The sequence below is a fragment of the Hyperolius riggenbachi genome, chromosome 11, assembly GCF_040937935.1.
Source record: "Hyperolius riggenbachi isolate aHypRig1 chromosome 11, aHypRig1.pri, whole genome shotgun sequence".
Classification (NCBI taxonomy): Eukaryota; Metazoa; Chordata; class Amphibia; order Anura; family Hyperoliidae; genus Hyperolius; species Hyperolius riggenbachi.
The window spans coordinates 129,817,690-129,839,960 of record NC_090656.1 but is presented as its reverse complement, the minus strand read 5'-3'; the positions used below and the strand labels follow the sequence as shown (position 1 = coordinate 129,839,960).

The window sequence follows — 22,271 nt, the reverse complement described above, 5'->3', positions numbered from 1 at the left end:
GCACGGCACGCTCCAGGAAGTAGGCGTAGGGGAGCAAGTCGCTGATGGTGCCCTCATCGCAACTCACCAGTTTGGTCACCTCTTCAAAGGGCTCCATAACCCTGCATGCATTTCGCATCAGTGTCCAGTTGTTGGGCCACAACATCCCCATCCTCCCAGATTGTGTCCTTGTACTGTAATGATACAGGTACTGGGTGACGGCTTTCTCCTGGTCTAGCAGGCGAGAGAACATCAGCAGGGTGGAATTCCAGCGAGTCGGGCTATCGCAAATCAGGCGTCTCACCGGCAAGTTGATTCTACGCTGAATCTCCGCAAAGCGTGCCATGGCCTTGTAGGAGCGCCTGAAATGCCCACACAACTTCCTGGCCTGCTTCAGGACGTCCTCTAAGCCTGGGTACTTGGACACAAATCTTTCACAACCAGATTAAGCACATGAGCCATGCAGGGTATGTGTGTCAGCTTTCCCAAATTCAACGCAGCAATGAGATTGCTGCCGTTGTCACACACCACGTTGCCGATCTCAAGCTTGTGCGGTGTCAGCAATTGCTCCACCTGTTTGTTAAGAGCAGCCAGGAGAGCTTCTCCAGTGTGACTCTCCGCTTTCAGGCAAGACATGTCTAACACTGCATGACACCGTCGCACCTGGCATGCAGCATAGGCCCTGGGGTGCTGGGGCTGTGTAGCTGGAGAGGAGATGGCGGCACCAGCCAAGGAGGAGGAGGATGACGACAGCGAAGCGGTGATAGCAGGTGGAGAGGAGGTGGCTGGAGGCCTGCCTGCAAGCTGTGGAGGTGTGACAGGTCGGTCCTCTGCGCAGCCACGTACTCCCTGCTTGCTGCCATTGGTCACCAGGTTGACCCAATGGGCTGTGTATGTAATGTAGTGGCCCTGCCCGTGCTTGGCAGACCAGGCATCCGTGGTCAGGTGGACCCTTGACCCAACGCTGTGTGCCAAAGATGACACCACTTGCCTCTCAACTGCAGGGTACAGTTTGGGTATGGCCTTTTGTGAAAAATAATTGTGGCCTGGTATCTTCCACTGCGGTGTACCAATGGCCACAAACTCACGGAAAGCCTCCGACTCCACCAGCTTGTATGGTAATAGCTGGCGAGCTATTAAGTCAAACAAAAAAAATTAGTTTTACTCACCTAGGGCTTCCAATAGCCTCCTGCAGCTGTCCGGTGCCCTTGCCGTCTCCAATCTTCCTGGTCCCGCCGGTGGCCACTTCCTGTTTCGGTGACAGGAGCTGACAGGCTGGGGACGCGAGTGATTCTTCGCGTTCCCAGACACATTAGCACCCTCTATGCTGCTATGTGGTATATGATATATGCTATAGCAGCATAGATGGCGCTGTTGTGGCCAGGAACGCGAAGAAACACTCGCGTCCCCAGCCTGTCAGCTCCTGTCACCGAAACAGGAAGTGGCTGCCGGCGGGGCCAGGAGGATCGGAGGGAGACGGCGAGGGCACTGGACAGCTGCAGGGGGCTATTGGAAGCCCCAAGTGACTAAAACTCATTTTTTTTGGTTGACTTAAGTGTCCCTTTAAGATGCAGTGAGGTGGGTTCTCGCTCAACACAACAGGTAGTTATATGTAGTGAGCTGGGTTCACTCAACACAACGCTAGGTATATGCAGTGATGAGGTGGGTTAAGTAAACACAACAGGTACTAGGGTATATGCAGTACTGGGTAGTACAATGTGCAGTTCCCTGTCACACACACAGGTCGTCACTGAATGTGCTGGGCTGCTGGCAGTGGCACACACAATATCAATTAGCAAGGCTGTGCATGCAACAAAAGTGTCAGTTTGACACACAGAAAAAAAAAATGTACAGGATGAGCTCTGAAAAGAGCTGTTGCTGGGTGCTTTAAAATCAATAATAATCAGTCAGGAGCAAGCAAAGCAGCCTGGAACCTAACTAATCTGTCACTAGGAGAAAAAGTCTGCAGCAGCTGTCCCTTTCCTCTCTCTAGCAGGCACACGAGTGAGGCTAATGGCCGCCGGACCCTGCCTTATATAAGGGGGGTGGGGCTCCAGGGCTTAGTGTAGCCTGAATGGCTACAATGTGCCTGCTGACTGTGATGCAGAGGGTCAAAGTTGACCCTCATAGTGCATTATGGGGCGAATCGAACTTCCGGAAAAGTTTACCTGGCGCAGGCGAACGCGAACCCCCAATGTTCGTCTGGAACTGTTCGCCGGCGAACCGTTCGCTACATCTCTACGGATGAGACCCAGAGCAGGTGAGATTTGAATGCATGGGCAATGGAGGGCACATTAACATTTGGGGGACATCAGCAAGGCCAATCCCCTAGAGATTTCATGCTGACATCAATTAGAAATTAGCCTGCGGTGTATGGGCAACTGATTGAATCAGCTGTGTCTTTTGGTCCAGCTGCCAATACATCGCTATATGGCAAGGAAATGAACAGCGCTACTTAAAAACAGACAAGTGCCTACCTGCAAAAGAGTGCAAGCCCCACTTGTGGGATAAAATACACACCTAGTATACACATGACCTGTCTACCACTGGAGGATGTTGGTTTCCGTAACAGCTTGTATGCAACCTATTAAGTACTCGTCCCTCCCACTGCGAAGAAGTCAATCCTCCATGGGAGGGGACCTAACACTAACTAAATCCTAACCTATGTATATGCATAGCCTGGGTGCGGCTAATCAAGTACATTCGAAAATTGAAAACTGCGCAAAAGGTGGATCAGCGCATCACCAGGCCGCCTCTGAATGGCCTCGAATCAGAGGTGCGCTGAGCCCCTCCAGAAACTGCAATCGCACCTTGAACCCAAACGGAAGCTCTGCATATACACCAAAAGCAAAGCTGTTAAGTGGGAGCAGCTGACCAAAAATGAATTAAATTAGTACATGGCAAGAAAATGAACAGCGGTACTTAAAAACAGACAAGTGCCTACCTGCAAAAGAGTGCAAGCCCCACTTGTGGGATAAAATACACACTGAACGTACACATGACCTGTCTACCACTGGAGGATGTTGGTTTTCGTAACAGCTTGCATGCAACCTATTAAGTACTCGTCCTTCCCACTGCGAAGAAGTCAAACTGCGTTTGCAGTTTCTTGAGGGGCTCAGCGCACCTCTGATTCGAGGCCATTCGGAGGCAGCCTGGTGATGCGCTCATCCACCTTTTGCGCAGTTTTCAAATTTCGAATGTACTTGATTAGCCGCACCCAGGCTATGCATATACATAGGTTAGGATTTAGTTTGTGTTAGGTTCCCTCCCATGGAGGATTGACATCTTCGAATTGCAGCGCATGACAACAAAACAACTTAACTTGCAGTCTTCACCACTGGGAATAGGCGGCCCGGATCTACACAGCTCTGATCACGTGCGTAGCCTGGGAGTTATAATTGATGTGGATTTAAACTTCAGAACTCACATCTATGCTGTTGTGAAATCATCCTATTTTCACCTGAATAACATCGCAAAAATCAAGCACCTCATCCCCCCAGAAGATCTGCCAACCTTAGTTCATGCATTTATTACATCCCAAATAAAAACAAGGAACACCAAGAGCCCCAATAGTGTAATATGTACTGGTAAATGGTTACTAGATGGCACCTGGATAGGAAGCCACAGCCACAGGGCTCCGGCAACAACTTCTTTTTTTTTTTTCTCCTCTCCCTGGGTCCCCCCTGGCCATGGCTCAGCACAGAGGCTCCTTGCAGCAACTTCACTCCATCGCTGCGAAGTGCGGAGCGGTACGCTCGCTCTCCGGGCTCTGGCTCCCCCTGCGCTCGCTCTGAGGACCGGCTCACCACGTGGAGGACTCCAGAGAGAGCCGGCCACCCGGGCTCAGCATCCACGTGATCCGCATCACATGGACTACTACGCCATCGCTGCCCAGTGAGACCAGGACGCCGCCAGGACAAGCAGGAGGCCGTAAGGGTCTGTGCACCGCTGCTCCCCCAGCTGTAAGCAGCCGCCAGGACAGGAGCTCCCTCCGGCTCCTGCTCCATCATACCAGCCAGGGGTGCCCACGCTGTGCACGCCTCTCCTCTCCACAGCTGCACCATCTCAGGACAGACCAGCAATCGCCGCCGCCTGCCCCGTGGGGGGTTGGGCACCACCGCTCTGCAGGCCAGCCACAACAAAATAGACGAGAGGACTGTGGTGCTTTGTGGTGGCCTGCCTGATTTTTATCCATGGGCCTACACTGCAACCAACACTGCCGGCTCCAGCTGCCTCGGAGATTCCTAGCACTGGGCTTGATACTGCCACCGGAACTCTACGTGCGGACTGCTCCATCGCTGCAAGTGGGGGGAGGTATGTCTGCCACTGCTGCTCTATCTCTGCGGCCAGAGCAAATCAGTTACCTCTACCCACTATCCCCCAGCCTGTGAATGGGAACATCAGACATGCCACTAGCATCACAGCCCCTGGCTCCAGCCACCAGGTCTTCCCCTCAGCAGCAACGCAAATTCACTGTGGCCCCCTGGGTCCACCTCAGCCTAGTGTGCATCCTGTGTCCCTGGCTTGGTGCGATGGCCTCACAGCATCTCCATGCCCTGGAACCCTGCAGCCAGCAGGCATCTAGGAATATCTGCACCAGGGATGCTCTCCTCTGCCCAAGGCCTCCTTTTGGGCTCCTGTCAGACTCTTTGGGCCTACAAATCCAACCTCACTAGACTAGGCCGCAAGCCTGGGGACTTTCCAACCAAAGCAGTGTTCCAATCTGCCAGCCACCATCGAAACCCCAGGGGATTTTCAGACTCTCATTTCTCATCTATTCTTTCTTTTCTCTCTTCTCTCGCTCTCTCCTACTCTCTATCCTTCTCTCTCATTCTCTTCTCTCTGCACTATCCCTTCAAGACCTTCTGTAGAGCATCTGAATTGCTGCAGAGCTGTTGAGCGCCGCAATGGGATTGTGGCAGCTCCACTCAACATAGCACTCAAAAGCCCGCTCCTAGGTCCTCCTACACTATGTCTTTGTGTATATGCCATGCTTTGAACATTCTACTGTATGTACTTACTGTATGTAGTACTGTATGTATTTGATGTACCATCACCGATCCTGTATGTGCCCAAAATAATTCTGGGTACAACCCCCGTTGTACTTGGGGAAATAAATGATTCTGATTCTAAATATTAATACTCAGAAACCGGGGTTACCATTAGTCAACCACTGTACAAGCAGGTGGGGAGATTTTCCTGACCCCACTCAGGAATAAGAAGTCTCTCTCTGTAGATGAGAAAAAGGGGGTTTAACCCTCTAACCAGGGTGGACTCAATATTATGCAGGAGAACAGAGGCGCCAAAAGGATAAAAGGAAGCTAAATGAGCTTAAAAAACCAAATTCTTGGTAAATAGAGGAGGTAGTGGTGGACTTACCTCCTCCAAGTAGACACATAACGACTATAGCAAAGACAGTCAATATATTTTATTTATGAACGCCAAATATGCAATGCGTTTCGCAGGTTTGACCCCGCTTCATCAGGCAATAACAACGGAGCAATAGCATATGTGGTCAGTAGAAGAGCCAGGCACCTCCAGAAACATGCACATGAAAATATGAACACGGCGAGACACAATTTCGGCAAAATGATTGTGTTTTCGCACAATTCCACAGTTTCTCAATGTTCATGTTCAGCCAGCAGCCTTCCATATACATTGCACTGTTCTACAATGCATTTAATGCAAACAAGCCTTAAAGAAGAACTGTAGTGAGAGGTATATGGAGGCTGCCATTTTAATTTCCTTTTAAGAAACACCTGATCTGCTGAATGCTTGTTCAGGGCCTATGGCTGAAAGTATTAGAGGCAGAGCATCAGCAGAATAGCCAGGTAACTGGTATTGCTTAAATGGAAATAAATATGGCAGCCTCCATACACCTCTCTCTACAGTTCTCCTTTAAAGAAAACATGTAATGACTTAAGGTGCCCATACACTTAATGAGTTTCCTGCCGATATACAGCAGATTCGATCACTGTAATTGAATCTGCTGTGAAATCATTGCGCAAACGCTGACCGAACGATCGATTCCGTCCAAAATCGATCGTTCCCGTCGATCTGTCCATGCGGAAGATTTTGCTCGATTGCTGGCGGGTCGGGAGTACGTCGATAGCGGCGTTTGAATGTCCGACGACCATCGCTAGCGGCAATACATTACCTGCTCCGACCGACGCGTGTCCCTGCGGTCACTTCTCCGCGCTAGGCTCTGGCTGGCTTCACTTACTTCCTGTCCCGACAGTAAGTTTAAACAGTAGAGCACCCTCTACTGTTTAAAGGGAACCTAAACTGAGAGGGATATGGATGTTTCCTTTTAAACAATACCAGTTGCCTGGCAGCCCTGCTGGCCTCTTTGGCTACAGTAGTGGTTGAATCACACACCTGAAACAAGCAAGCAGCAAATCCAGTCTGACTTCAGTCAGAGCACCTGATCTGCATGCTTGTTCAGGGGCTGTGGCTAAAAGTATTAGAGACACAGGATCAGCAGGAGAGTCGGGCAACTGGTATTCTTTTAAAAGGAAAAATCCATATCCTTCTCAGTTTAGGTTCCCTTTAAACTTCCCCCGGCAGGAAGTAAAGTGAAGCTGGAGCCCAGAGTGAAGAAGAGACAGCGGAGACCGGGGACTCGCGCCGGCTGGATCAGGTAATGTATGGGGGGGATTCAAAATCTGTTTGCAGATTCAATCACAGGGGGATCTATCTGCTGGTCGATCTGGTGGCAATTGACAAGTGTATGGCAGCCTTTAAGAAGAAAGTTTACTTACCTGGGGCTTCCACCAGCCCCTTGCAGCCTCCCTGTGCCTGCACCGTCTCTGAATGATCCTCCGGTCCCTGCCATGCTAAAGTTTTGTTATCGCAAATTGACAGCCACTGCGCCTGCGCTGCCCTGGCCATCCGCATCCTCATTTGCTTTCCCCTCGCTGGGAGCATCCTGTTCTGGCACAGTACAAGGGTTTTCTCCTAACGGGAGCATGAATGACATACGCAGCCAGGGCCGTTCAGGCGCAGTGGCCATCAACTTGCAAGTTGGTGATAACGAAGCTTAGACACTAGGGGAACGGACCAGACGATAGTTCAGAGACGGCGCAGGCACAGGGAGGCTGCAAGGGGCTGGCAGAAGCCCCAGGTAAGTGAAACACTCTTTTTAAGTTATTACAGGTTTCCTATAACCTTTTGCCGACCGCTCCACGAAAATTGGCGTGAACGTGGCGGCAGCCCCAGGACCGCTCAACGCAAATTGGCGTGAAGTCCTGGGGGCGTGTTTTGCAGGGGATCGCACACGCCGATGTGTGCGCATCTCCGCTTAAATGATGGAGCGTCTCCCAGCGAAAGCGATGTCTGTTTGCAATGTACAGCACTGCGATCTAAGGTAGTGCTGTACTGGGGACAGCCGTGTCATTTGGCTGTCCCCTGGGGAGGCACAGTAGTGATCTACTGTCATAGGCTGACGCCTATGACAACCGATCACTGTGATTGGTTGACAGGAGGAGGGAGGGAGTATTTTTTTTTTTTTTAAAAGGACAAATTTATTTAAAATAGACAAAGAAAAAAAACAAACAAACATGCCGGCAGGGATGAGAGTCCACCACCAAAAAGCTCTGTTGTTGGGCAGAAAAGGGTGGGGGGAATCACTTGTGTGCTGAGCTGTACGGCCCTACAGTGAGCCCTTAAAGCTGCAGTGGCCTAATTTGTAAAAAATAGCCTGGTCACTGGGGGGAGGGTGTGTGTAAAGGTGCGTACACACATCAGACCATAGTCTTTGGAAAATGAAAGATCACAGACCAATTTTACCCCCTTCCATGTAGTATGAGAGCCATACCTTCACAGTCTTCTATTGAGCTGAACTCCTCATCAGATAGAAATCTTTGCAAGATGCTGCACACACAGATGCTGTATACATTCAAAAGATCAGTATCTGCAAAAGATCCGTTCCTGCAAAATGCATTCTAAAGCCTCATCTACATGGGTAGATGAGGCTGCGATCCAGCGGCTCAATTAGCCGCCGGATCGCCTCTTCCGCGTCCCCGCCTGCCGCGCGTGCGCTGGATTCGATTCCCCGCTCGTCCCCACCGGAACTGCTTATCTTCCGCTCGATTCCCTGCCATTGTCCCCTCGCGGGGAACGAGCAGGGAATTGGCGGTGATAAGATCAGTGGCTCGATTGATAAGCCACATCGCTGCCGCATCTACGCGTGTAGATGCGGCTTAAGTCTATGATATCTGCAGATCCTCATACACACCTTGTTTAACATACATTCACATGCATGGAATGGAAACTATTCTATTGCCGTGGATGTGTTTCAGGACACCTGCAGTGTGACGCGGCTTCTAATAGAAACGGCCCTTATGTTATGAGTGCGCCCAGCCTGATAGGACACCTGAAGAAAAAAAACCTGTTTCTTTAAATGTGAAGTGTGAGCACGGCTGCACGATTTAATTTTCTACTGCCTTCTTATGGTACAACAATACATAATACTGCTCAGCAGAGGGCGTCAGAGCACTAGCCTCAGTGGCCTAGCTCCTGGCACCCATTCAGCCAGCGTAAAGCAACTTCACCTACGGCCGTTTATTGGGTCAAATACCACTTTCCAGCTCAGCCGATAAGAACAAGTGGCAGATTGTCTGATGCTGCACATTTTCACTGCCTAAAAAAATGAACTTGAGCCGCTGACTTCCGCAAATGATAACAGACTTCCCCCTTTTCCCTGTGTGTAGCCTCATTATATTAACCCCTGAAAAGAGAGTCTGCTCTACAGCCTAAGCCACTGTGTGCCAGCTCTGTCGTCCAGCCTCAGCCCTTCAGAGAGCAGGACTATTATAACATCATAGAACTCGCACGTTGTTGTCTCCTGATGGCTCATTACTGTCAGTAAGCAGCAGCTATCATTTTGTCCTCCACTCCCGTGGAAATCAATGAGTGGTGTGCGTTTCGCTGCTGCCTGTCACTCCCCCTCCTGTGCCTGTGCTTCTCCTGTAGGGGCAGAGTTCCTTTCTCTCTGTCTCCCCTCCTCTGCATCTCTCCTCCTCCTCCTCCTCCTCCTGCTGCTGCCTGAATCTGATGCCTGTGTCTTCCCCTCTACTCATCTCCTCTATAGACACACCAGGCAGTGGATTCCTGCTACCTCTCAGTGACAAGGACCTCTCCCTCCAGCACTGTCACCAGCAGGTAAGATGCAGCCTAGAGACTGATGAATAGATCTGCTGCCCGGAGGGCTCTTCAGCTCACCCTCCTCCTGCAGCTACGTTATTAATTCATGTGTACTATTTAAATTCCGTGTGTGTGGATGTGTGCCAGGCAGGAGAGAGTGGATTGTGCTCTTGTCCTGGCAGTGCTGGGCTGTCTCTCTTGTCATCACCTTAGCGCATAGGCTGGCAGACAGTGTGGCATGGATGATATTGTATCATTTGTGTCCAGCACCAATGTGTATTAATTCATAGCAGCCAGTCACCTTCTGCCTTTCCTTTTCTCCAAGCAGCCTACTGGTGAAAGGTGGTTGCTCTTTGCTCCACTGATGCTGATGAACTTACTTTAGAACTTAAAGCCTTGTACACACATCCACTTTTGGTTGGCCAAATGATTGGCCAATTTGACCACTTCCATGTAGTATAAGAGCGCAATCTGCTCATGATATTCAAAATCGGTTGACCCTTATATTACATGGCAGTGGTAAAATTGGCCAGTGATTGGCCAATCAAAATTGAGATGGTGTACCAGGTCTAAATGGTCCATTTCATGCAAAGCGGTGCATTGTTGTGTTTTTATTTTAAATGTATTTTATACAGTCTGTCTGTGGTATGTGTGCTCCTGTCCATTTTGCATAATTATAAAGGTGGCCATACACGGTACAATTTTTTCATCCAATCTTACCAATTCTATGTAGTAGAGGGGAACTGCCTAAATTATCCTTTCAGTATATTCACTTAATTGACCCTTATACTACATAGAAATGGTAAGATTGTATGAAAAAAATGGTACCATGTATGGCCACCATAAGTCATGGAGGTTTTCTTTCCATTCATAAGACTCCATGCATCATTACTGTGCAGGATCTTGATCGTAATTTCTGTATGTGTAGAGTATTTAAAGGGACAATTCACACACATATCATATTTTAGTTACAGTTTCAGTTGAATCAATTGCTGAATTATTTTATCTTTCTTGTATTCTAGAGCTGTATGTATGACTATGGCACCATATTATTTAAGTGATGAGTACCAGATCTGACATTTTGTTCCTATACCTGGCATAGTGGTCCTCCTAGACTCCTGACCCATCTTACACTATTGATGCATGTAGATAGGATTATCTGGTAGGCTGAAATTGCCAATATTGCCCAACAATCTGCTGGACCAAAGATTTTTCCTGTCTGAAAGCCAGTGCTCTGAAATGGATTATTTTCTGCTGAGCATCAGAGGGCATCACATGACCAATAGGCTTTACTTAGCGACATTGATCTGCAGTGTCTGTGGGCTAGTTTGCAGATAGAAGGCTGGCTGTAGATGCTTCCTGACTTGCCATCTGCAAACTTAAAGAGACTCTGTAACGTCAAAAAGATCCCCTGGGGGGTACTCACCTCGGGTGGGGGAAGCCTCCGGATCCTAATGAGGCTTCCCACGCCGTCCTCTGTCCCACGGGGGTCTCGCTGCAGCCCTCCGAACAGCCGGCGACAGACCCGACTGTCAGTTCAATATTTACCCTTGCAGGCTCCAGCGGGGGCGCCGTGGCTGCTCTCGGCTCCGAACTATACGGAAATGCCCGATCTCAGTCGGGGCTGCTCTACTGCGCAGGCACCGGAAACTTGCGCCTGCGCAGTGGAGTAGACCCGACGGCGATCGGGTATTTCCGTGTAGTTCGGAGCCGACAGCCGTCAGAGCGCCTGCGCAGGAGCCAGGAAGGTAAATATTGACGTCATCTTTCTCGGAGGGCTGCAGCGAGACCCCTGAGGGACGGAGGACGGCGTGGGAAGCTTCATTAGGATCCGGAGGCTTCCCCCACCCGAGGTGAGTACCCCCCAGGGGATCTTTTGACGTTACAGATCCTCTTTAACCTCCCTGTCGGTTAATTTTTGTCTGGATTTATGGGTCTAAAAGCAGTACATTTTTTTTTTCAAGAATTTTAAGCCTCCAATTCTTAAGTCATAACTCTCCAAAATATGTCAGTAAAGACCAAATAAAGGTCTTGTAGACATGCTGCGTATAATAGAAGGCTAGAACACAAGTGATTGTAGTGATCACGTGATCAGGAGCCAATCGTAATGGCTCCTGATCACTGAGGGGAGATGTCAGCTGTCATTTAACAGCTTAATCTCCCCTCTCGGGTGCACACGATCGCGTTGGGAGCGAAAATGGCGGGTGTAAATCCTGCATCAGGCTTAGATAGCCACAAGTGCATCGTAGGATTTACTACGGGCGGTCCCCAAAAGGTTAACATTCATTATTTTAAAATGCCCAATCTGGTCGCATTTTCTGAGCTTTCATTAACCTCCCCGGCGTTCTATTGAGATCGCCAGGGAGGCTGCGGGAGGGTTTTTTTTTAATAAAAAAAAATCTATTTCATGCAGCCAACTGAAAGTTGGCTGCATGAAAGCCCACTAGAGGGCGCTCCGGAGGCGTTCTTCTGATCGCCTCCGGCAAGCATAAGTAACAAGGAAGGCTGCAATGAGCAGCCTTCCTTGTTTGGCTTTCCTCGTCGCCATGGCGACGAGCGGAGTGACGTCATGGACGTCAGCCAACGTCCTGACGTCAGCCGCCTCCGATCCAGCCCTTAGCGCTGGCCGGAACTGATTGGTCCGGCTGCGCAGGGCTCGGGCGGCTGGGGGGACCCTCTTTCGCCGCTGCTCACGGCGGATCGCCGCAGAGCGGCGGCGATCAGGCAGCACACGCGGCTGGCAAAGTGCGTGTGCTGCTTTTTATTTGAGGAAAATCGGCCCAGCAGGGCCTGAGCGGCAGCCTCCGGCGGTGATGGACGAGCTGAGCTGAGCTCGTCCATACCGCTCAGGAGGTTAACCCCATCCTAGCTCAATAGTGTCCCCACAAATAAATGTAACGTAACCTTAATATATCCCCAAGAATAAGTAAAGCCCTCACAGTAATCATCCTAACCTCCGAGACAGGCAGAAATGGATCAGGAAATTTGGCTGCACCATGCTCCGCCAAAGAACATAATGTGAATTACGGCTATAGTGGTGATCAGACAGTAATTTGAGCACCAACAAAAGGCGAAGCCAAAATCACTTTACAAACAGCCTGAATGGGGAATAGTAATTAATGCCGCCGGGACTTTTGCAGGAGCAGGGTGAGCCGTTTTGTGGCTTTGCCCTGCGCCCAAATTTCCTGGCACCTTAATTACATGCATGCCCTAACCTTCCCTGATCCTTATTACAGGCACAGTAGCTATAGAGGCCTAAGAACTGAAATGCATAGCATTTACCACCATAGACCACTAAGAGAAGCTTGGGTGCTTTAATAATGGACGCACGCCATCACATCTTATGTGTACAGTATCAAGCCAGTCTTATTAAAACCTATGCCATACAGTTAACAAATGTAATAGGAATAGATTGTTTAGGAGGGTCATTATATCCTGTTGATATGGTGATATTGCACAAAGATTGTACAATCTGATTTCATGCAGTGCAGTTAGCATACTTCTTAAAGTGTACCAGAGACGAAGCACCCTCATGTATTTTACCATATATATCAGTGGGGACATTAGAGAAAACACCTACCCTGCTCTCTGTTTCATTCTTCACTGTTCAGCTTGCTTCTTACCAGCCCTGATACAATTCCCAACTGAGCATTCAGTCTGGCTTTGCTCAGGAATCATTATAGCTTAGTCTGTTTTGTCTGTCTTCTCTGATGTCTTTTTAAGCCCAAGCCTGCCCCCTTCTGGCTCTGCTATAATGACTCAGCTATGATGATTCCTGAGCAAAGCCAGACTGAATGCTCAGTGGGGATTTTATCAGGGCTGATAAGAAGCAAGCTGAACAGTGAATAATGAAACAGAGAGAAGGTTAGGGGTTTTCTCTAATGTTCCCACTGATTTATATGGTAAAATACATGAAGGTGCTTCGTCTCTGGTTCACTTTAAGCATCTACCATGTAAATGTGCAGCTAGCATACTTCTTAAAGGAATACTTAGTAGTGGGCCAATGGGTACCACATTAAAAATAAGAGTCAGATACTCACCTAAGGAGAGGGAAGGCTCGGTCCTAATGAGCCTTTCCTCTCCTCTCCTCTCCCGGTGCCCTCGGTGCTGCGCTGGCTCCCCCGTTCGCGTCCGCCGCCGCAGGGACTTCGGAGGTCTTCGGGAGCACTCGGGCTTCCGAAGACGGGCCGCTCCATACTACGCACGCGCGAGTGCGTCATAGAGGGCGCTCGCGCATGCGTAGTATGGAGCGGCCCGTCTTCAGGAGCTCGAGTGCTCCCGAAGGCTTCCGAAAGCTCCCTTCGGCATGCGGAAGTGGCAGTATTTGACCGAACTGTTCGAATACTGCCACGGGGGATCCTGCGCGGGACCGGGCACCGGGAGAGGAGAGGGAAGGCTCATTAGGACCGAGCCTTCCCTCTCCTTAGGTGAGTATCCGACTTTTTTATTTTTTAAATGGTAAACACTCACTTTAAGTCTGCTAAAAAAAAAGACTTTTACTCACCCGGGGCTCCCCTCAGCCCCCTGCAGCTGAACGGTGCCCTCGCCGTGTCCCTCCGATGTGCCTGGACTCGCCGGCGGCCACTTCCGGTTTGGCCGTCTTCAGCCGACAGGCTGGGAACGCGGCTGATTACCGCGTTCCCGGCCGCAATAGCGCCCTCTATAATGCTATTGCGGTCGGGAACGCCGCGTTCCCAGCCTGTCGGCCGGTGACGGCCGCACCGGAAGTGGCCACCGGCAAGTCCAGGCATTTCACTTATTTCTTATGCACCACCACAGTCAAGATGGGAAAATTCGGAAGAGGTATCTGCTGAGGTTTTGGCTAATATCTGGTGTTGAAATGTAGTAAGTAGACCAGATAAATTATCAGTATGAGGTAGATAATTATTGTTTACCTGATCTATTATAATAATAATAATACACATTAGGCCGTCGATCAGCAGTGATCTATTCCAGGGACGGCAGCTCAGCACTTCCTGAGGGTGCGAAGACCCTAGAGGCAACACTATCCACATCAAGGACTGAATAGGTTTAGGTTTGCAGGTGCCCGCAGCCCAGTAATTGAGGGCTGCAGGTGACCGTCCTGGTGTAACATTTTAGAGTTCAGTACTTACGTATAGTGTTTGCTGCTGGGTCTGGAAATCCCAGTGGAACAGATAAGCTGACACTACCTGACACTAGGGCAATGGAAATCATGGTGCAGCTGACACTACCTGACACTAGGGCAATGGAAATCATGGTGTAGCTGACACTAACTGACACTAGGGCAATGGAAATCATGGTGCAGCTGACACTATCTGACACTAGGGCAATGGAAATCATGGTGCAGCTGACACTATCTGACACTAGGGCAATGGAAATCATGGTGCAGCTGACACCACTTTACACTAGGGCAATGGAAATCATGGTGCAGCTGACACTAGGGCAATGGAGATCATGGCGCAGCTGACACTAGGGCAATGGAAATCATGGTGCAGCTGACACTATCTGACACTAGGGCAATGGAAATCATGGTGCAGCTGACACTATCTGACACTAGGGCAATGGAAATCATGGTGCAGCTGACACTACTTGACACTAGGGCAATGGAAATCATGGTGCAGCTGACACTACCTGACACTAGGGCAATGGAAATCATGGTGCAGCTGACACTACTTGACACTAGGGCAATGGAAATCATGGTGCAGCTGACACTACCTGACACTAGGGCAATGGAAATCATGGTGCAGCTGACACTACTTGACACTAGGGCAATGGAAATCATGGTGCAGCTGACACTAGGGCAATGGAAATCATGGTGCAGCTGACACTACTTGACACTAGGGCAATGGAAATCATGGTGCAGCTGACACTACTTGACACTAGGGCAATGGAAATCATGGTGCAGCTGACACTACCTGACGCTAGGGCAATGAAAATCATGGCGGAGCTGACACTATCTGACACTAGGGCAATGGAAATCATGGTGCAGCTGACACCACTTGACACTAGGGCAATGGAAATCATGGTGCAGCTGACACTAGGGCAATGGAGATCATGGCGCAGCTGACACTAGGGCAATGGAAATCATGGTGCAGCTGACACTATCTGACACTAGGGCAATGGAAATCATGGTGCAGCTGACACTATCTGACACTAGGGCAATGGAAATCATGGTGCAGCTGACACTATCTGACACTAGGGCAATGGAAATCATGGTGCAGCTGACACTACCTGACACTAGGGCAATGGAAATCATGGTGCAGCTGACACTACTTGACACTAGGGCAATGGAAATCATGGTGCAGCTGACACTACCTGACACTAGGGCAATGGAAATCATGGTGCAGCTGACACTACTTGACACTAGGGCAATGGAAATCATGGTGCAGCTGACACTAGGGCAATGGAAATCATGGTGCAGCTGACACTACCTGACACTAGGGCAGTGAAAATCATGGCGCAGCTGACACTAGGGCAATGAAAATCATGGCGCAGCTGACACTATCTGACACTAGGGCAATGGAAATCATGGTGCAGCTGACACTACCTGACACTAGGGCAATGGAAATCGTGGTGCAGCTGACACTACCTGACACTAGGGCAATGGAAATCATGGTGTAGCTGACACTAACTGACACTAGGGCAATGCAAATCATGGTGCAGCTGACACTATCTGACACTAGGGCAATGGAAATCATGGTGCAGCTGACACTATCTGACACTAGGGCAATGGAAATCATGGTGCAGCTGACACCACTTGACACTAGGGCAATGGAAATCATGGTGCAGCTGACACTAGGGCAATGGAGATCATGGCGCAGCTGACACTAGGGCAATGGAAATCATGGTGCAGCTGACACTATCTGACACTAGGGCAATGAAAATCATGGCGCAGCTGACACTATCTGACACTAGGGCAATGGAAATCATGGTGCAGCTGACACTATCTGACACTAGGGCAATGGAAATCATGGTGCAGCTGACACTATCTGACACTAGGGCAATGGAAATCATGGTGCAGCTGACACTACTTGACACTAGGGCAATGGAAATCATGGTGCAGCTGACACTACTTGACACTAGGGCAATGGAAATCATGGTGCAGCTGACACTACTTGACACTAGGGCAATGGAAATCATGGTGCAGCTGACACTACTTGACACTAGGGCAATGGAAATCATGGTGCAGCTGACACTACTTGACACTAGGGCAATGAAAATCATGGCGCAGCTGACACTAGGGCAATGAAAATCATGGCGCAGCTGACACTATCTGACACTAGGGCAATGGAAATCATGGTGCAGCTGACACTACCTGACACTAGGGCAATGGAAATCATGGTGCAGCTGACACTAGGGCAATGGAAATCATGGTGCAGCTGACACTACTTGACACTAGGGCAATGAAAATCATGGCGCAGCTGACACTAGGGCAATGAAAATCATGGCGCAGCTGACACTATCTGACACTAGGGCAATGGAAATCATGGTGCAGCTGACACTACCTGACACTAGGGCAATGGAAATAATGGTGCACATTCTCCACTAATGCAATCTGATTTTTTCCCCCAAATGGAAAAGTAGTTGTCATGATATAGCAGCTAGTTATGAGGTTGGGATAATACAGGAACATATTCTATCATTTTTCTAATCTGCTGTGTATTATGTCAAAGGTGTAGATATGCCAGGCTAGATTCATGCACTGTTCATGTGATTGCTTGTGTGTGTGGGTCAATAGACCTACATTTGCATTGAATTCCTCTGGAAGCAGGGGGCTTGGACATTAGCATACAGTTCCTCTGGACAGCCAGAAAACAGGTAATTAGGAAACACTTAATCAGACAGTTGCTTTGAAGCCTATACAGGTGGTCAGACCGTGTTGTCTGAATACTGTCTCAGAGGTGTATTGTGCTTGGGAGCAATTGTCACCTGGACTGGCTGCAGTATGCGTTGAAGCAGCTCACACCAGCCTAAGCCAGGACTTTACATATGACATCCTGCTGGAATATGAAAGCCTTGCTCAAGTTGTCTCCTGACGATGGGAAATCTCTGTAAAGATCAAAAGCGTACAGGAAAAAGCCTTGAAATTCATATGTCACAGCTAGCCCAGATGTGACAAGTGGCTCGGCAGACCGTGATGTCACAAACGGGGAAATTGCGTTAGTCTTGGGGCAAGAGACTGCCTCTGGCCAGGAAATGGCTTATTATGCCAAGAGCAGTCGAGTCCCCACCTTTGATCTGCTGTAAAAGACACTTTTAAAACTAGTTCCTCCCATTCCAATGAAGTTGCAGCCTCCAGGCATATATCCCAGTATAAGAAGCAGGGCCAGATGCCTAAAAAATTGTAGCTCTCTGGAGGTAGCAAGGACGCTAAGGGCTGCCCGACTACTGGTCGAAGCGGCGTTCTCCCACACGTTCAAACAACGCGGTAACGTTTATTTTTCTCTTTTATTTCGGCAACCTGTCTTGTGTGTACCTTTGTAAACTCTTAATTTTGTAAGTTTTACTGTTTTTTGTTTTTGTAAATCTTTTGTATATATTCTGCATTGTTCCATTTTTTTCCTGGAATATTAAATTCTTATTTAATAGGTTTGACTTCTGCTGTACTAAACTAACACTCATAGCCTAGAAGAGACTGAAGTGTAACCGTGTATAGGTTCATGCCTGATTGTATGATTGAGCGACACTACCGTATGAGCTTGTAATTGCATTGTGTGTATGGGGCACTGCGCTCGACAGCGGAGTGGGAAGTCTAACAGTATCGTTCGGAATGACTGTTAGTGGTTTTGCCTCACTACAGTGTAAGATTGCAACTGTGTGTGTGTGTGCGTGGCGTTCCCGTATTCGGCCTAAAGCACAAAGCTGACCCGAATACTAAAACGCGGATTGCGTGTTGAGCACTCGACAGCTGAGTGGACGTGTCTAGCAACGGCTAGTGGTGGCAGTGGGAATTGTTTGAGGGGTCCCAGCCTTGTTTGTAGCTTGAATAAGGCTGCCCCCCGCTTGATCTGGTCAATCCCGCAGTCGGGGACCGTATACGCAGGCGTGCCGCGGGCCGGTTCCTGACAGTAGTGTCTGCTGCATTTATGTTTGGGTTAAAGTCAATAAGAGCACAAGAAAATTGCATGCCAAATGGTATGCAACTTTTTTGCGATCTCCGTTTACATTGTTTTAAATTAATGGATCATCAGAAAATACCCAGAAAATCACGTGGAACTGCTTATTAAAGTGCATTTTAAAATTTGGAAAAATTACAATCGCATTGTAGTGAGTTTGCAACTTAAGATTTTGAGTGGAAACAGGTAATTAGTAGATTGGCCATGAGCTTCGCCAACTGAGAGGTTTACAACCAATATTGTATGCAAAATGGGAGGAAATCCACATTGGATATGTAAATGTAGCCCTAATGTTGACTAAGGTGGTGTGTAAATTACGCCAGATGTTTTATGGCATATTGTGCACATAATGCAACCATGCATTGTGCATTACGCATGCAGTGTCCTCCTACTACCTGCAGATATCTATGGGCAGTGTGCGCATGAATGTTGTCTGGTAATGTGTTGACTGCAGCATGTTACTATAGTACAGTATACAAAACGGGTACAGCCCATAGAGATCAACAGAGACAGTGAGAGAAGATGTGCAGTTTGCAGCACACAGTGCACATTGTGTTATGTGCGCAGTACACTTTGTGTTGCACAAAGCGCGTAGCTTGGAATGCACCCTTAGATGAACATTTTATCTTTAAGCTTTATTTCTACCAGGACATGAGCTTTAGGGATAGCTGAATAAGGAGGTGACCATTCCTGACTTCCACCTCGGGAAGCTAGATATTCATTTCATGATGATTCTCTCCTTTCTACCTCTACTTCTCAATTTCTCCTAGATAATGTACTTACAGTTCTCAGTGTAGAACAACAGTGCTTTGTAGATTGACTTGGTGTGATTCAGTAGAAATGCTGCATTAATGGACCAAACAAAGGCATTCAGTCTCATGCTTTCCTGGTAAAAGATGGCTCTGGACCCTTCAGTTATCCTCATGCATTGTCCAACTACATAAATAAAGCATTAGCAAAAGTCATTAGCCATTCAAAGATGGGAAATTCTGCAATATGGAATATGGCACCTGAGCATTCTGTGTAAAGCTAAGGCTCATGCTGGCACAGTGTATTGTACTCAATAATAAGCCTCGTGTTTTATAGCTGTAAATTAGCCTTGATCTTGCAGCACACATCATACTGAAATGTCAATACACAGGCTTAGGCATGTCTCTATTGTTAGGTACAAGAGATAAAACATAACCGGTGTCATCCATTCATAAGGCCACTCTCAATTTAATCAAGAATAATAAGTCTTCCACCAGGGCTAGAGAAATCCCAGGAGCCCTTAGTTCTGGCTTCAATATGTTTTAGCCTTATGCTAGTAAACATGCATGAATTAGTAATGCACAATGTTTTGTGCATTGCACCTGTGTACTTTTACATTGATTATATTGACAGTACCCGTCTGGCTGGCTTCTGCCACTCCATTTCCTATAAAGATGATAATGAAATTTTACTGTAGAAAAGGCTGCCCAGAATTCTCTCCTATTCCATGGTTGCCCCCACGAGGTAATTGTGGTTTAGCTGTGTGTAGCAGCAGCTCGTCTTTCCTTGTGCCCAGAGTTCATGTAACTCAGGTCGTCTTCTTCCTGTGCTGGGTGAATCTCACAGCAGCAGATGGAGTAACTATGGAACACCCACTCTGCTGGCAGCTTCATGCTTTCTATGGGGTCACATGACTGACTTTTCCGAAGGGAATTTCTCTGGCTTAGCAGACAGTTGCCATCCGTCTGCAGTCATGTGACAAGTGGTACAGGAAGAGAAGAGCTTAACCTGACTTTCTGCATGATGCTCATATATGCACATGGTAGAGGTATAGCTAGACATCAGTGCCCTACCACCCAAATACAATATTATTCTGGGTGCCCTGGTTCCCCAGCCCTGGAAGAAAACAGTAGGGCCCTAAATACCATACCACTAGCCATGTAATAGCCATGTAATAAAATAGTGTATGTACTGTTTTCCACACCAAACACCACACCAGAAATCCTAGATGATAATTAAAGGGACTCCGAGCACCACTCATGGGCATGCCTTTAATCACTTGAGGACCACAGTGGTCCTCCCCCCCCCCCCCCCCCCCCTAAAGACCAGGCTGTTTTTTTCATATTTGGCCACTGCAGCTTTAAGGCCAAGCTGCAGGGCCGCATAACACAGCACACGAGTGAATTCCTCCCCCCCCCCCCTTTTCCTCCCACCAATAGAGCTCTCTGTTGGTGGGGTCTGATTGCCCCCCTTGTGTTTATTTTTTTTTTAAATAAATATTTATGTTCGTGTTTTTACTGTTTTTTTTTTTAAAGAAATCCCCTCCCTCCCCCTAGCCGGCCAATCACGCGATCGGCTGTCATAGGCTTCTGCCTATGAGAGCCAATCGCTCTCTTGTCCCCCAGTCTTGGGGGTGGAGCTCCGCCCCCCCCCCCAAGAAGGAGATGCACACACATGCACGCGAATCTCCTTCAGTAGCCGGCTCCAGGACCTGATGCCATTTGGCGTTAGGCGGTCCTGGGGCTGCTGCTGCTTTCCTGCCCATTGGCGTGAGGCGGTCTAAAAGTAGTTAAGACTCCAACCAGCAAAATACTTAAAGATGGATACCTTTCTGTAGCCTGTGCTCTCCTCTTTCATTTGATGCCTGAATCGCCGTTCTACACCAAATAGTTTTCATTCGATTTAAATTTAAATATCGCGGTGGCCATCTTCGCTATGTTATAACTTCTGGGTCACCCCCATCTTCTCTATTAGCGAAGTGCATCACTGAATGAAGCAGGAAGAGGAAGTGACATACATGGCCATTGCAAGAGGCTCCTACAGAGGGGTCATAGTACGACTTTGTTTGAAGTTGTCTGGCTTAAAGGCATACCCATGAGAGGTGCTTGGAGCCCCTTTAAGCAGGTATGGTATATCCTATAATATAATTGAGCAGGTATGTCACAAAAACAATGTTTAGGCTGCACGTTCTCCCAAGTAACATACAAATTACGCTACATGTCTAATGTCCACCCTAGCAGAATTGGGAAGCTTTTTCATACTGTTTTATTAATCTTGTAGTGTCTCTAACTAAAGTAAGCCTGTGACTTAAAAAAAATTAAAAAGTTAGATACTTAAGTAGTGGGAAACCCTTGGATGCTCCAGAGGCTTTCCAGATCCCCCCTCCAAGATGCCCAACCCCACCAAAATAAACTTTAAATAGCAACAGCTGACAGTAAGTGTGTGATATTAGCAGACTGGTGCAAGCACACCATTATGTTACATAGTTCAGTATACATGCAACATCCCCACATGGCCAATAAGAAAGGGAGATAGATGACTAGGTGGCAAATCAGTATCATGTGAGGAATAGGAGTAGCCAAGCCAGATACCATGGTAGATGGACAACAGCAAGACTTCCTTTGGGCATCTGTCGTCGAGCCACCACAGGCCACAAAGACAGACCAAGTGCTGCCTGAAGTTTTGGAGCATATTCAAAGATCCATAGAAATTTCCCCAAGAACCACACACATCCAGACCTCATGACGCTTTACCTCTGTATTCTCCTTCTCAAGCTTATAGTAGCTCCAGTCATAGCACAGAAGCCTATTATTTTACAGAAAAGGCAACAAGGGCTAGATGTTCCTTGGCCATTTCTGTTGAGGTCTGTAACCAAGACGTTGCACACTATGTGCATTTTAAGAACATGAACCTGAACTAGGGCTTTAAATACCTTTCACACATCTGTAATTAATAATGAAACCACTAGACACCTGGCTGATATGAGCAAAGAAACTTCATGCAGTGGCGTAGCTAAGGCGCTGTGGGCCCCGATGCAAGTTTTACAGTGGGGCCCCACAAGCACTCTATACATAACAATTGATATGACACCAAAACCTGCCAATGGCAACTACGGTGTCAGAGATGCAAGAAGGGGATGGGGAGCAGTTTGTTAATGATTACAACTATTCAAAGTACCTATAGCAGTGATTATTACCAGCACAGGACCAATAGAGAGCTAATACTGCAGTTGAGGGAGGGCCCCTCGGGGCCACTCTGGCCCAACGGCCCTGATGAGGCCGCAACCTCTGCATCCCCTAT

The 22,271-nt window shown here is 48.3% G+C and overlaps 1 protein-coding gene across 1 annotated transcript in view; it reads left to right on the top strand.

Annotated features, from left to right (window-relative positions):
- The first annotated feature begins 8,791 nt into the window (after positions 1-8,791).
- The window catches only part of SLC25A22 (solute carrier family 25 member 22), a 219,944-nt gene continuing 206,464 nt past the window's right edge, over positions 8,792-22,271 (top strand). The window contains exon 1 of the mRNA XM_068260274.1: positions 8,792-9,141. The gene's annotated coding sequence lies outside the window, so the exon portion shown is untranslated. The remainder of the gene's footprint in view (positions 9,142-22,271) is intronic.